The sequence below is a fragment of the Bactrocera neohumeralis genome, chromosome 6, assembly GCF_024586455.1.
Source record: "Bactrocera neohumeralis isolate Rockhampton chromosome 6, APGP_CSIRO_Bneo_wtdbg2-racon-allhic-juicebox.fasta_v2, whole genome shotgun sequence".
NCBI lineage: Eukaryota > Metazoa > Arthropoda > Insecta > Diptera > Tephritidae > Bactrocera > Bactrocera neohumeralis.
The window spans coordinates 32,787,169-32,804,468 of NC_065923.1; the positions used below are offsets into that span (position 1 = coordinate 32,787,169).

Sequence of the window (17,300 nt, forward strand, 5' to 3'; positions counted from 1 at the left end):
TTTTCTCAAAAATAATCAAACTTTAACTGTTAATATCTTTTAAACGGTTGGGTTTACGAAAAAATCATAAGAGACCATATTTTAGAGCATTCAATTTCCTACAAAACCTAATTAACAAGATATTTTTTCAAGTAGTTGGAAGCGAGATATAAATTTTTCTATCTGATAATAAGAAAAAATAGAAAACCGTTAGGCGGAGGACCTTCCCGTTACAATTAAAAACTCATATTTGGAGAGGCTTTCTTAGAGGTGTCTAGGAACCTATTTTTGCGAGTACCAATTGAAAAAAAAAAAAAAATTTTTTTGAATCACCCTAATGTATATACTATAGCTGCAACAACCATTTCTCTATTTAATCTGCAAGAAATCGTTGCATGCATTCGTTATAAATCCTGATGCAGTTCCTTCTACTATTTTTACTCTCAGTCATGCGTTGCCGGTTCCAGTGGAGAAGAAAACGCTGATAATGTCACACTTATAACGGAGACGGAATGTTGACAGTTATGTGTAAGCAGTTGTCCTCCTCTACCTGTGCGCTCGGCACTTCGGCTGGAAATAAATAAAATGGAATAAAATTATAAACTGTCAACTTATTATCGATATACTCGAATATTCATTGCATGCAATACATTCAAAAATCACGTTTTTCATTTGGGCGATCAATTTGCGGATAACGGTTTTTAATATATTGCATATTAACGCGTCACGTCGAAATAAGAAAAATGAGTTCCCAGTACAAGAAACGTTTTGAAGCAACCTGTCTAACGAAGCATCATTAAGATTACATTTTTAAAGAGGCTTTTTGATCATTATGAAGAAACTGGAAACGTAATTGACAAGTCAGAAAAAGGAAGCAATGACGCGACTTCCAAAAGTGAGGACAAAGCTGTTGTTCTTCTCTGTACATACTTTTACAAAACAACATTATTTTTTGAAAGCACTGTAAGTTTAAAAATATGCAGATTTGAGCGAAAGCATTTAAAGTTGACTTTGGGCGTGATTTATTTTTAAAATTTTGATCTTTAAATTTTACTAATTACAATAACATACATGTAAAAAGTTATGAAAATTATTGGCTTACGGACCGCGATTCACAAATGGGGATGCGATTGTATTCGTAGTTTTGTGGGTCAATGTGAGAAAGAGGCATCAATGTAAAATAAAATAACTTTTTTTGATAAGATGACTGAGTAATACATTTCTCTCCGTTAATATAAGCAATTTGGCATATGTATTTGGGAGGATATTTTTCGGGAGTGAGACTTATGAAATTTATTTGCATCAAGGAAAGTTACGATGCACCATCATCGCTTTCAAATAACAAAAAGTAAATCAACTGTTGCTGGTGACCTCAGAAGCTTTTTTCAATAATAGTTCGCAGATGTAACGTGTTCGTGTGGAAGATGAAAAGTTGTTATGTTATGAAGATTTCTGACAGATTGATATATATGTAGTATCTTTCCAAATGGTCCTAATATTTAAGACATTTTTATGTACCAGACTACACTATTTTTAGGTAGAGATACCGACTATATTTCCTTAAGTAGATAAAATGTTTTCGATTCAGACAAAAATATCATCATATTCGGTAGAAATTGGTATGAACCGAATTTGACCAATTTTAGATGAGAGTTGGTACATAATAAAGTCACAATTTGGGCTAGGTTTTACTTGATTTATTTTTTGGTGATTGCGTTATCTATTGTAAAAGTAGGATTTAAGTAGTTGCAGTTTGATTACGCCCGTGACAATGTGACAGAATGAGCTAAACTGCGTTCAAATTGGTCGAGTAGTTTGTGTGCGGGACAATGACCATTAGCCAAATTTGAAATTTGTGCTCATTTCGGCCTGCTGAATAATCGTTATCATTAAATTTGATATGTGTAGGTATTTTAGGCAATTTTAGTTGTTTTAAACATGATTCTCAATGCCAAGTGTACCTTTTACTGTGATCATTCGTACCAAATATAAATTTTCTTGCATGGATCGTGTCTCGTTTATACCGCTTTATACTTTTCCGACTATTTGTGTTTGTAGGCGTGGTAATGGAACACTTTCTCCATCTGATATGAACCTGCAATATTGGACAACTATTTATATGCTATTTGTGGAGTAGCTGTTAAATGACTTTTACTCAATAGCTCTAATATAAGGTCTCTCTTCTTCGATTCAAATTCAGTAAGTTATACAACAGTACTGATTAACAAATTTAATGTAATGGTAAAGGAAATTACAGCAAATTATTACTAAAGCGTTAGAGTAAAAAAGGGTACACAGACAATAAGCCCTGAAGTCATAAGTTATAATCTCTTGATTGACAATTACAGTCAACAAAACCAATTTGATTTTTGCCACTTGAGCACAAAAACATACATATATTTATGTAAACTGACTTACACATGCATACAGTTCATTCACACTTTCCAATGAATCTGATGTTGATGTTGGACCACAACGAAACTGACTGCACAAAAACTGATAAAATTATTTCAATAACACACTTACAGGACATATTTCATATTGTTCACAAGCAAGTCCAGCAAAAAAAATGCATACAAATTTATTGCGTAGAAATATTTGCCATTGACACAACATTTAATGTATTCAGTATATATTGTACTTTATATTGCTTGCAGCATGCATATTGACACTTGTATGTGTTATGTAGGTATGAACGTCAAGCCTGCTTTTTGTTGAAAGCACATGACATAACCAAACAAACCAAGGTCGGCAACAGGGAACAGCAAAATCCAACCAGCGTGAAAATCATGGGGAATAACCACACAATTACACATATGTAAATAAGCCTACAACATAGTATAATTTAATGTTATGCACTTTAGAGTGTTCTAAGAAGACATAAAATAAATATACCTAGAATACTTTTATGCACAGAATATACTTATATTTATAAGTAATATAAATTTGCTGAATGGAAATAACAGTGGAAGTGTTGAGAAAATGCATAACAAACTATCTAAACAAGTTATGTTTTCTATATTATCTTTCTTATCGAGAAGCAAATTTAGAGAAATACTAAGAATCTCAATCAGTTCACTAAGAAATTTCACAATCTACATCAACCACAATAATATTTTCTGTAATTTATCCAACTTATTGACTGAAAAATTAGTAGGTTTACGCACATTGATTTCGAGAAAAATTATTGAGAACTGAGAACACAGTATCTGAATAGTTTTTTATCAAGCGTTTTCTTTTTTTAAATATTTAGATACCATTGATCAAAATTTGATTTGCGCATTCCATCATTCCGAAATAACGAGAAATTTAAGATATACATACAAATTTCCTGTCGATAAAGAGTACTAACTGCTAAACTAGCACAATAACTCGAACATAAAGCAGAATTTGCTTTTGCTAATTTATTACTATACAGGTAGTTCGTTGGGTTTTATTGCACTAACCAAAAAAATAAAATAACCTGTCACTTACTATTTTTTTGACGATAAGTCATCTATAAGCAATTCTTTGAAACAATGATATATTAGATAATGCAAATATCAACAAAATTGGCTGGTAAATATTATAAATGATACAAATTTCATTTTCACCGCAATATTACGGGTACCTACTTCGTCCAAAGTTTCTAATTTTTGTGATAATTTTGTGATGTGAAGTATGTAGTATACTCTGATATAAGCAAAACTTGGGTTTTATTGTTATTTTGTGCTTATTTAACCAAATTATATGAGCGACACGTATTCGATTGCAACTCGGCAGATATAATTATTCGGTGCATTCCCAAAAATTACGTTAAGGTTTCCTTAAGGTGTTTCGTTTTTAGAATCGATTAAGTTACGTACAAGAAGTCGTTTTGCCAACACGTTGTTTAAATGTTTTAGTACACATAAAATGAATAAAATTCAAATGCATTCATATGTTCGCTGTTTTTAATAGGATAGGTAGCTCTAAAGTTGGGTACGCCACTGCGTGTACGCACTTTTGCATAAACGCTTCATGTTGAGAAACTTATTTACTTCTCATGTGTTTGCGAATATATAATTTTTCATTGCTTACTAGTACAAACATAAGAGCTTTATGTACTTGTGTTCAAGCAGAAGTAAATAAAACTAAATTTGAGGGCAGAGGGGCAGAAAAGGGATTATTTAACGGTTGTTTCATTTAAACACAGATATTTAAAACCGACTGAGGTCAAATTGCGTTGAAATTTTGAGTATTAATGTTACAAGAATAAACCCACATTACAGAAAATATACATATTAATAAATATATATGCCTTCACGCCTTAAAACACCAAAAGATATATTTTGAAAAAGAACTGGTTTCTGTGGAATTATTCAAAAATTTCGAGTTCATATTAAATTTTTCATACACCAAACATTTAGGTATATATTATAGGTATTAGTATCGACGGATAATCGTTTCAAAATATTTTACTAAAACCATTTCTTATATTTTTGATTGCTTTCCGCATTCTTTTTGCTCTCATAATTATTTGGAAATATACACTGAGTACAGACATAGTCATACAGAATTGGAATTACACATATCTAACATAAACACATGAATAGTAAAGTAATTTATTCAATAAAGGAATTAAATATATTAAGTGGTTACGCAGAAATTATTATGCAGTTATTCCACTCCAATAATATGTCATCTGCGAAATTTTCAGTTTGCACTAAGAGTACTTGCTTTTGCTTTTTTTCTCAGAAAATATATAACGTTTAGTTGTAAATTAATTTTAATTTGATGTTGAGTGATTCATTTGGTTGCAACAGAGTTTTTGGAATTAACTCAGAAATTGTATAATCGATTGCTAGAAATATGTAATAATTTACACGCTTCATTATAACTTACAGCAGTTGCTTTCCACTATACGGAAATATTGTTCGAAGCGAACTTGGAGATTTTTATAGCAGTTAATGGAATTTAATAATTTCCAATTAATTTTACAATATCAATAAATATGTTAAATATAATAATATAAGAAATGCTTTTTTTGATATCTCGAGGTATACCATCTGACCAAAATTGATCAGAACTCAGAAGAGAAGTACTTTTTCATGTATTTTAAGAATCTTTTCGAAGAATATATCGTCTTTAAGTTAAGGACAGTATTATGAAAAAAAGCCTTTTGTCAGATACAAAAAAATATCAACAAACATGTTAATGCATTTTATTATATAATAAAAATGTAAGTTTGTTTAAATTTTTTTTATGACAAGCAATCTCAGAAATATATCTTGCATATCAATCGGCTGACTGCCGAAAACATTGATCAGAACTCAACGGAATGGAGGGGAAGAGCAAAAAAACGTTTTCTTCGATATCCGTGGTTTGATGCATCATGAATTTGTTCCAAAATCTTTTTTTTCGAAGAATATATCGCACCGCGATTTTGACTTCAAGCGATAGTAAGAACAGTATTATAAGAAAATCCTTTTTGTTAAAAAACCAAACCTGATTCTTGTAAATTCAGATAAATTAGTGTTAAAGATTTTTTTAATTCATTTTATATGATACATATGTATATAATTTCATTAAGGGTAAGCATTTTTACTATTCACTTTTTTGTCCCCCCTTCCGCTTTTAAAACGCATGGAACATTTATCGTTGCGCAGTGCGCTTGTAAGCTCCCGACATCTGTGCCGCAAGAAAAGCATAATGCGCAGCGATGGATGTACCATACGTTTTAAGAGCGGTAAGGGGACAAAAAACTCAATATCTTTGGAATGGTATGAAAGAATAAAAATTTTTTTGCAGATTATTAAAGGTGAATATTTTCTGCGTTGTGTTACATACTTTTAAATTTTTTTTAGCGTGAAGAACACTTCAAAAATTTCTATTGTTTAATAAAAAATTATGTAAAATATTTTCATTTAAACAAATAAATCATGAAAAAATATTTTTAATATAGCACAAACATTTTTCTTTGACTTCACAAAATTTCATCGATTTATCTTCAGTAGTTTATGAGAAAATAATTTTACAATTTTATCGTCCTCTAAATTTCAACCTTCAATTACTTTATTAAAAAATAGAATTTTGACGAAATATTTATATCACGGAATATGCGTCTGGGCCCCTTCCTGATTTTTCGAAACTTTCATAGACCACTTGACGTGGTTTGATCCAGTTAATAGAAGAGAATGTTTATAAAGCGGTATTTAAGCCGTGAAATCGATTAATATTTACTAGAGACTTACTCCGGGTTTTAAAAACTTCTTTTTTACGGTTCACAGAATTTACAATAAGCTTACCAAAGAGCAAGCAACAAGTCAACGATTTTTGAAAAATTTTGCTTTAATAAATCTTTGGAGTGACTTTATTTTATTTCGTATTTTTAAAATATAAGAATATAACCAACAACAAACAAAACATTCAACGATTTTTGAAAAAATAAAATTTCATAAAATTATGGACTGCTTTAATCTAATTATTGAACAGATAATATATAGATATTAATTTTATACTTCTATATATATACAAATATACTCTTATACATAGTATACTCGCAATTTTAATTCGCTTATTCAGCATGATTTCGCAGATTTTCCCCTCACTTGCTTTTATATTAAATTTTAACTCTGGACAACAACTAAGCCATGAGCCATGAAAACTTCCCATAATACATACTAATATATATTTACAAGCACAAATGCAGCAACTCGTTTGAAAAATGCCCTAGTTAATATTACGGAAGGATACTGGCAATCTGTCAAATCCATACTTTGCCTTCCTGTGGGCGATTTGGTACGTGCCGCTTAGCTTTGGCGCTTAAACGCATCGACCTTCACTATAATGTGAGTAGCAAGTCCTTTTATCAGCGTAAATCAATTATGTGAATAACAGTCGAATAGCTCAAGTTTAATAAGATAAATGAAAGCATTTTTTGAAAATAAATGATTTCAACCGCTTAAATCGATGATGATTACAGCTCATATGATTTCCAATTGGAAAACTTTAATGTTGAAAGCTTTGGGGGAGGAATCACTCTCAATTCAAAAACATTAAACCGCAAACTTTACAATTGCAATTACATTATCTGCAGAGATATGTATCCGTATTTTACTTGTTTAAGTAAAGGTGTTACAAACAACCGAAGTACAAAAAACCATTTTTACCTGAATCTGTTGGAATTTTATGATTTTTGTCCATCTCCACGTGTATTGTCGAAATGCCGTCGTGTGCGGATTTGTTGTTATGTAAGGACTGGCGATAGATTTTTGTATTTTCGTTGCACGCAGATAGCTCTGACTAGAGCCAGCTCCACCATTAGCTGACTGTATCACTATCTCCGTCTGTGAGAAGAAAGGAATTTTAGCTTGCTTTAAACGGTCTTGTTTGCGCGCAATGCATAACAGTGAAATCGATAAATATAAGAATCACTGTTTTATCTTTTCTTCCACACGTCTTCGTATTCTTGTATTTGCTACTTCGTCTGCATTTCGCTTAGCTCATATATCATCGCTCTTAATTGCATTCAATTAGTACCATACCATTTTTATAACTTATAACCCTAATGAATTTGCTTTTAAAATATTTCACTGAACTCAAAATGACTCAGACATATACTATATATATATGTATATAAATATATTATGGACAGCCACTTTTATAATACATTAAGGTTGCTAATTATTCTCAATTTTAGAGATGATAAAGTAAACGGCGTTTTGTAATATTGAGCTACTGAATAGTAAAGAATTTTTACTTTTCAACCAATAATTAATGCTCTACTTTCTAAGGGAGTCGTAGTATTTAATAAATAAGGTTTGCTTTTTGTTTTGTGATTTTCTGGATGTATAGAATTTCCTAGAAGATAAACTGTCAACGAGTAATTCAATCAGTAAAGAGCTTCTCCTAGCTACAATATAAATTTTAATCATAGGATGGCATATTGTAAAGGCATTCTTCTTGAAAAGTTTATCACTATATAATAATTGGTTTTTGATTTGTACACTTCAACTAGAAATCTCAAGTTAACTGGTAAGATGAATGCCTAAGTGTTAATAGCTATTTATATATACATATGAACATTTTATGTAAAATAAAGATGTTTTACGTTTGTTAATATTAAGTACGATTTCCAATTGATCAGCAGAAAATAGCTAATTCTTACCCGTATCTGTTGATTCGCGCAACTAAGTCCTTGCAGGTAATTTTGTTATTGCGATATCACGCACAGCAGACAGTAAAACTAAGTGGCGATAAAATAAAGAAAAAAGAATAAGTTTGAAATAAAAAAGATAAGAAAAGAAAAGATAATAAGATACAGAAATCAACGGAAGTAGAAAGCGGTTTACTTATACTCAAGATTTATGCATGTATATATATGTTTTTATGTGCTCACGACTACAATGATGAGGGCGACATACACTAAGAATATATTATACATATGTATTTAGCTGCTTAAGAAGTGTTTAAGCTCACACTCTGTCCATTAGCGGGAATAAAGAACAAATGTGTTTAATATTCTCCTAACGAGAGCAGTCAGCTGATGCCGAGCAGCTGGTGGCTCAAGAGGTTAAACAAAGCAAGTTTGCGCTAAACAGTAACAAAACTAATGCGTCAAGGCATATTAAATGTGGGTTTGTTTTCTGTTGCCAACGCTGTGGTACATCTGTCAGAGCAGCTTCGTCAGTGTCACGTGCAGACTGTGAATGTATGTATATTTATGCGGAGCTCTGCATTTGAATATTCGTGGAGAAATTCGTAAGAAAAAAATTAACAAAAGTGATATATATGTACGTGCTATATTGTATACTTTTCTGGCTTAGCGGATCCCGAAGTGAGCTTAATTAATTTATTTGAATAACAAATAGTTTTGAAGAGATTCTCCAGGCACTCTTGCATCTTCTTCTTCTGCTTAATTGGCGTAGACACCGCTTACGCAATTATAGCCGAGTTAACAACCGCACGCCAGTCGTTTCTGTCGCCGATTGGATATTCCAAGCGAAGCCAGGTCCTTCTCCACTTGGTCCTTCCAACAGAGTGGAGGTCTTCCTCTGCTTCCCCCGGCGGGTACTGCGTCGAATACTTTCAGAGCTGGAGTGTTTCCGTCCTTCCGGACAGCATGACCTAGCCAGCGTAGCCGCTGTCTTTTAATTCGCTGAACTATGTCAATGTCGTCGTATATCTCGTACAGCTCATCTTTCCATCGAATGCGGTATTCGCCGTGGCTAACGCGCAAAGAACCATAAATCTTTCGCAGAACTTTTCTCTCGAAAACTCGTAACGTCGACTCATCAGTTGTTGTCATCGTCCAAGCCTCTGCACCATATAGCAGGACGGGTATTATGAGTGACTTATAGAGTTTGGTTTTTGTTCGTCGAGAGAGGACTTTGCTTCTCATTTGCCTACTCAGTCCGAAGTAGCACCTGTTGGCAAGAGTTATCCTGCGTTGGATTTCCAGGTTGACATTGTTGGTGGTGTTTACACTGGTTCCAAGATAGACGAAATTATCTACAACTTCAAAGTTATGACTGTCAACAGTGACGTGAGTGCCAAGTCGCGAGTGCGACGACTGTTTGTTTGATGACAGGAGATATTTCGTCTTGCCCCGTTCACTCCCAGATTCATTTGCTTTGCTTTCTTGTCCAGTCTGGAGAAAGCGGAACTAACGGCGCGGGTGCTGAGGCCGATGATATCAATATCATCGGCACGCGCTAGCAGCTGTACACTCTTATAAAAGATTGTACCTGCTCGATTAAGTTCTGCAGTTCGAATTATTTTCTCCAGCAGCAGGTTGAAGAAGTCGCACGAAAGGGAGTCGCCTTGTCTGAAACCTGAAGAGGATGGGGTCATGAAAGTGAGGAAAGTTCTCTGACCGCCATTCACTTGGGAGTGGCCAGAAACGATTCTTTTACATATGGCTCAAGCAGCTCACGACTTCCGGTCTTTGACCAAGTATCCTCTGGGTAGCCTAAGAACATCCGTTTGAAAGCGAGCTAAAGTGAGAAGGCGAAACATCCCCTACAAGGGTTGTGCGCTGGGTTTGGGACCCGCCACGTAAAAAACACCCCCAATGAAAGGAAACAACAAGCCTCATTTTTGATGGCACTCTTGTATACCAAAATGTATATTATTTGAAGTAATGAGGAGCGAAATTATTTGTGAGTTTTAGACTTTTATTTGATTATCAATACCAATACTCTTACTGTCAATTCGACCCAGTTGGACAGTACAACCAATCGCGCACGAAGAGTTAAAAGTGGAAAATAATTTTTTGTGGAAATAAGTTATGTAAATGGTATCTGCTGATATATAGCAATGAGCCACTAATTTGGTGTGTTATTCAGGAAAAATGGGACCAACAGAACCCAATCCCCGTCGCCAAAAACATGAAATTATAATAATTGCAAAATAATAACCAAAATTTACTATTAATTTGGTTGATTTTGTTGGGTATATAATTGTTCTTGTATTGATAGATTAACTTTAAGTATGTACAAATTACATTAGCTTCATTCATTGTACAAATATATAATTGCCAAATTCAACTAATTAATAGTAATTACATATAATATGTATCAAAATGAATAAAATCTGTCAAGTAATAAAAATGTCAACTGATAAAATAGTAAAAATATAATTGAAATTGTATACATAAATTTTGTTTATTTACCAGAGAAATTATAATTACATTTTATTATTTCCTTATGTAAGTTATTAAGCAATTTTGATAATAGACATATGTATAGGTATATACATATTTATATTATAGATGATTTATTCGTATTAATTTTGATGTATAATAACAACAACACAATGTGCGTTGTTATTTTGTGTTGCAACTGAGTCTAACTTCTTATAAAAAAAATGAGTTATAGAAAATTAAATCAATTATATACGCTCAAATAATTAAGAAACTTGACTGCTTTTTGTTCAATCTCTCTTTAGTGCTCTATTTAAGGTAAGCTAGAGTTCTGTAGGAACCTTGTTGGAATACTCACTAGTTTGCTGGCGCCACACGCCTGCAAAATGGGGTTGTCAGACGAAGTTATCTACAGAAAATGTCAAGAGCAATGCACAAAGGTAACAACGGAGCATCTCTTCTGCACTTGTCCACGGTGAAAAGGCAACGTTTAAAACATTTGGAGGGCCCAACGTACTGGTACTCAATCTGGTCTACTATATGTGCGGTTCATTAGCTAACCAGTATAACCTATTTTAATCTAATTCATGCTAGAAGTTTATTCGATTTGCCATTTTCCGAGCATTGAAAGGCTGTTAACAAGTGAGTTTTACAGTTTCTCAGAGGGTCTTGTCTTGATATGAAGTTTGATATTGCTCAATGTGAAAGTTATCACAAAATTAGCCCCTTCATTATACATATGTATGTTACAGTTACATATTTGAAAATAGCGGACATAGTATATGCTTTATTTTAGTTTTGTCTCTTATAGATTCATAATCGGTAGCTATGAATACACAAAAACTGTGAACGGCAGCGATCCTTAATCCATAACAAGGTTACGATTTTTCTAATTGAAGGTATACAATGATATGGTCCTATTTAAGTCTATGAAGTAAAGTTAAAATTCTTATCGTGTAACTGTTGTAAATGCTGTTTGAAAAATAACGAAGTGTAGATATCTCTACATATTATCGCTTATGCGAGGTTAAGACCAAAACATCTCGGATCACCTTTGAATTTCCAGCTAATCTGGCGGAAATATAAATAAAACGTCTCAGCGGATTTGCAATAGGTTCAATGCGTTGACACTTCACAACTAGTAATTACTGAACGTAACAGTGTAAGTTCGACGCCTCCCTCTTGAGGATGAACCAAATATCGACAGTCGTGGGACTTGTCAATCAATTAATAACACCGTATTATTTCCTCTATTTTATTCGAGATATATCGGAGGATATATAAAAACATGTTTACATGTTTGACATATAAACTTTTTGCATTTAATTTCCAATCAAATAATAAATATGAACCTTTAACAAATGACGACTGGAAATTGCTCGCAGTATCAAAACTACGTGGCAACATATACAAAAAAAAAATACAAAAAAAATACATATTAAATACTTTTGTATTCTTTAAATACTCACATTTAAACACATTATAAAGAAGTCGATGGTGAATATAAAGCCAACTACGGGACCGAAGTTCATGATTTGTGTAAATGATGAATAGATTAAGTAAAGAATTTCAATCAGCACATCGCAGAGCATGCAAAGAATCCAGGGCAACAGAAGTTGACGACGATTCTGAGCAAAAAAAGTATGTCTTTAATGTTCTTTTTTTTTTGTTTGCTTTTAAAAATTTAAATTACCTTTTTCAGACCCACGAATGTTAAGAGCGACGATATGACGATGAAGAACGAGTAAATCAAAAAGAGAATATTAAATACAACAATAGCTGAAACAGCAAAAGCACATTTTTAATATAGTGTTACTAAAATTATAAAAAATTTTGAAATTGATAAACTATTTTACTCACTCTAAACACACACTCACCCGGTGCTATCTCTCCCTTAGCCAAGATGCTTTCTCCTAATGGTTGCTCTATACCGCCAGCCAGAAACTCCCGTTCATCGTAAACAGTAATGAGCATAACAACAGTGGAGAAACCAAAGTACACCTACACTTATAAAGTAATTAATGTATTAATTACTATCTTGCAACCTGGCATGAGTAGTAAGAGGTATTTGAAAATAAATCTTACTTATAACTTTGTGGTAATTTCATCTTCTATTTTGGTCTTCAAGTATTATATTTATATAATCAATAAAATTACTGTTGCGTGTACAGTACCTTTATATTAAGTACAATTATAACACGTGTATGTTTACATAGCAATCTGTAGGATATTATGTGTGCAAGCTTGTCCCCAACTACTAACAAACAGAAGCCAAATCCTAATGCCCCAAAGTGAAAGGGGATCAGAAGCAACCAAACGGCTATTAAGCTAATACCCTCTTTCTATTATCAGATTAAAGAAAATCGGTAAATCAACGAAACCACAAATTCATGTACCCTGGATATATGAAGTGACACCCAGAAGGAAATGTGTGTTGAAATGGACCACAGCCACGCTTACTTTTATATTACACAATTTTAGACGTCATTTCCAGTATACAAATCAAGAATCAATTAATATATCAAGATAACACTTTGTAAGAATAGTACCTTTGAGGTGTGCCATCTTGTGTCTAAAAAGTTACCAAATCGAACTAGATCTGCTCAAGTCCCTAGATATTGAATATGTGAACACAATGCTTACAGTTGGCCGAAAAAACGGTGAATGTGTGAGATAGTAAATTGGAATTCAGAAAGAATCTCCTTCTGATAGAAGTTGTCTTTGAGTTACAAATCGATTAAATTGGTTAAATATTTCCCTTAGCCCCCTTAGTATATCTAATATAGAGATTTTCGAACTTCCACGTGACTTTATACCGCACATATTGGCGAATATGTAAGCTATCTTAATAAAATTAGGAGATCGTGTTTTTCTTGTAACGGTGCACATTTGTGCATATAGTAATTGAAATCAGGTGAAAACTCGGCTTGGCTTCCTTATAACTAAGAAGCCTTATGTACCTGAAAGTACTTCCCTGACTTTAATCATTGCAAGTTGTAAGTGTGTGGAATGTTCGTTAACAGAACTTAGCTCTTTTGACTTATTCGGACGTAGATATTTTGGTAGCCAAACCAAGCAATTCAGGTACTTGTTTTTCAGGTCAACTGATTTTCCAAGAATTTTTTCGTTTGAGCTAATTTTAGCGAGACATGTTCGCTATTATTACAAGACATGTTCTTCTTTTGCAATTTTGGACAAAGACGCCACGTTAGAAAATTTCCATGAAACGTGTTTTTTATGTTTCTTTATCCGCCAACAATTAGGTAGTTCAATAGTCAATAGTCAATAAACTGTTGTACACTGCGTATGAGTGCCCTTGTTTCAATTAAGCACAACTGCACGTTGATAGTCTGACCTAGACAAACATAAAAAAATAACGAAACGTGCCATAAAGAGAAATGCATTTATATATTTCAGTCGTCTGTTTATTTGTATACGGCTTTTGACCAGCAATCACTAGATTTGACGTTAAAAGCAAAATACTCTCACCAGAGAGAAACTATTCCGAAGGATGAAGTTAAACTGTACTGGTGTACACTGATATTGCAATTTACCATTTTTGAGGCGGTTAGGATACGGTGTGCATTTGTGGCTGAAAGCATTGCAATTTTACTTCATTCTCTTGCAAGTGGGTGTTAATCGTATCAAAACGTTTCGTAAGCGGTCGGAAACATTTATGGCTAAAGCAAGGGTAATGTGTGCAAATAAGAGAAACGTGGCTGCCAAAACGTTGCCTATAAAATTACATACATATGCCTTCGTATGTAAAAATCGATTGGCATGTATTTCCATATTAGGGCAGTTCTTAAACGCAGAAAAAACACTTTTTTAAGATTTCCTTAGCCCGTACAGCACTGCTATCACAGTGAAGGTTATCGTGTATAAATTTTTCACCTTACTAAATATGGTTAAGATGCGTCACAGGGTTGAGTTAGTGCTATGTATAATAAAAAAATACTTAATATTAAACTTTTCATCGCCAGTACTATCGTCAGAATATTACCTATACATTTTTCTTCGTACGGAAAATCTACATAATTTTTACGCTTCATACAGAATTTTGACTTTTTAGCGTCCTTAATAGGAATCTAAATGTCTATGTTATATTCTAGACCATACTTTTTTCCATTGTAGGTTTAAAAGAAAAATATATGAACTTTATTTTCCGTGAGTTCAAAGAAAAGTTCAAGCCGTGATTGCCGGACGACAGAGCTGAACTAAATTTCATATCTTAAATCTGAGAATATAGAATTCATTATGAACATCTGAAAATTATACTGACAAAAAATTGCTTACTGTGTTGTTGATGGCATCAGATAGTATCACCCTAATGACTTTATATATTGGCTCACATGCTGTACAGTGTGTATTAGAAACCTTTTCATATGTTTCATAACTAATTGCTCTGTTAGGGAGATATTGTAAAGTTTTGTTGCCGTAAGAACCCCTACTTCTACTTACATACATATGTATGTAGCTAAATAAGTCTGAAAAAGCTGATTAGGAGCACACTTGAAACCTGATAAATGTAAATGATGAAGGAAAAAAGAGACGTGGATTTTCAATTTTTAAGGAAAAGGTTAATTTAAGTAGTTGGCTATTTAGGATACGCGATGAACTAAAAATCTTCTAACACTCAATACATAAACATTAGAGTTCTAATTTAACTATAACAACAGTGGCTTCAAATTCTAACTCTTGGTGGGGGTTATCTAATAAACATACGTGTTAGCCAATTCTTTAATTTTTAGATAAATCAGCATGATATTAGATCCTTTGAAATTTTTACCTCTATTTTCATGTGTAGAACTAATTAAGCAAAAATATTCTGAAGTAATTGCCGGAAAAACGCCAATGTTTTTAAGGAATTTGAGTTCCATGATCACTGAATATTCTAGGCCTGAATAATATTAGTTATCAAAATAAAATCTTAAGTCTATTAATAAGTAATTTACCGTATATCATTGGTAATTTACGAGCCAAATTTCTGACTTTTCTTACGGCTACAAAATTTATACTATACATAGAAATTACATATGACGGCTGTCTCATGTTGGTAGCCTTAGAGAACATCATAGCAATGTGTATATTAAATTAATTGCAATTTATTTAAGAATGTGTAAACTTAAAATTTTATCTAAGGCTATTCGCTACTGCGGTATCAACTCATGTCAGCATTTCTTATGCATTATTAAAATTATTTCGCATTAGGTAGCCATATAAATCTCACCAGTTAACATACAAACGAGTATGTTAATTCACTCGTAAATAATATCAAAGCAATATCGTACAATTTTCTGATTACCTCAGGGAGTTAGATTAACATAAAATCTATAATTACATAAAAAATATCGCTAAGGAGATTTTTATTACTGTTTATAAATGGTTATATCTGTAGCGTGTACTCATTTTAGTTAAAAAGTCAGATGCTTATCAATATTTTGTTCATTGTATTATGTGAAGAAATCATTGTTTTGTGTTTTTGCTTAACTCTTAATAATTTAATGCCAATAACTTATACATTCTAAGAATTTTAAGCAATTTGTTTAGGACTCCAAAACTACTTTTAAGAGACACTTGTTGCGAGACAAGTTTGGAGATTCGATTATTTCAAGAAATTGTGGCATTGAATGGCTTCCAAGAAATTCTGATTTAACACCATTGGACTAATTTTTGTGGGGTTATTTGAGGTCATTGGTATTTAGCGATAAACCAGACTCTCTTCAAGCTTTATAAATCAATATTGAGTGTGCTATTCATAATATACGACTTGATTTAGTGTAGAAAGTACTCGAAAATTGGGTTCGTCGGATTCGCACTTCGAAGGAAGTCCTAACCATAAAAATATTTATTCCTCATTACGGACATCAAAACGAATTTTATGGTATTCGGTTGTCATTGTTAACATATCTACGGCATAATAATATTCGTTGCTTCACAAATATTCATATACATACATATATACTTATATGTATAAGTAAAAAATCTACATAAGTACTTAAGTGCGTAGTTCTTACCAAAGTGTAGGTGGCGCTTGCCATGCTGCCGGTACGCACCGTCTTCCAAAAGCAACAAGACTGCAATATAGCCATCTTCGTGTGTTTCCTTGTGTTCGTTACCTTTTATTGTACATAAGCACAACTTTAAATTCACTTGTCAGAAAGTGGACGGCGTCTTTATGGCACAGAAATAAATATAACCAGTTTGGACAGATCAGTCACTTAAGAGTTCGCATTTTAAAGAAAATACATTAAACGTGCGGATTACTCCCTGTGGGCGTTTTATGATTTAAAATAGCAGATTGGTTGTGATTCCTTATGCTCGTCCGTCCGTCTGTATTTAACATACATACAAATTTTTAAAGTTTATGACATAATGAACTGCTTTAAAATGGTGAATGTGTCAAGCAAATCGGGTGGGCACATTGCGATGTTGCTACAGAGTTTAATAGTTTTATTAACCTAACGGTTGTTTGTATCATCTAAAAGTGTTATAGTATAGTGTTATGTATATATATATAGATATAGTGTTATGTATATCTAACTAATCAGAATAATGAAGGGAGTTGAAATCTAGAATTGGTAAACGTGTTTCTTGGGGAAAAAGTTAGGACAAGTTCGTAAATAAACGTAATCGGAGCACGATCACGCTAACAAAACGCCATGAAACTAAAGTCTATAATGTGTCATAACTAAGTACCAAATAATGCCACGGTACT

At 32.9% G+C, this 17,300-nt stretch overlaps 1 pseudogene; it reads right to left on the reverse strand.

Moving 5' to 3' along the window:
• Positions 1 to 321: 321 nt before the first annotated feature.
• On the reverse strand, positions 322 to 17,070 carry LOC126762034 (uncharacterized; annotated as a pseudogene).
• Positions 17,071 to 17,300: the final 230 nt, after the last annotated feature.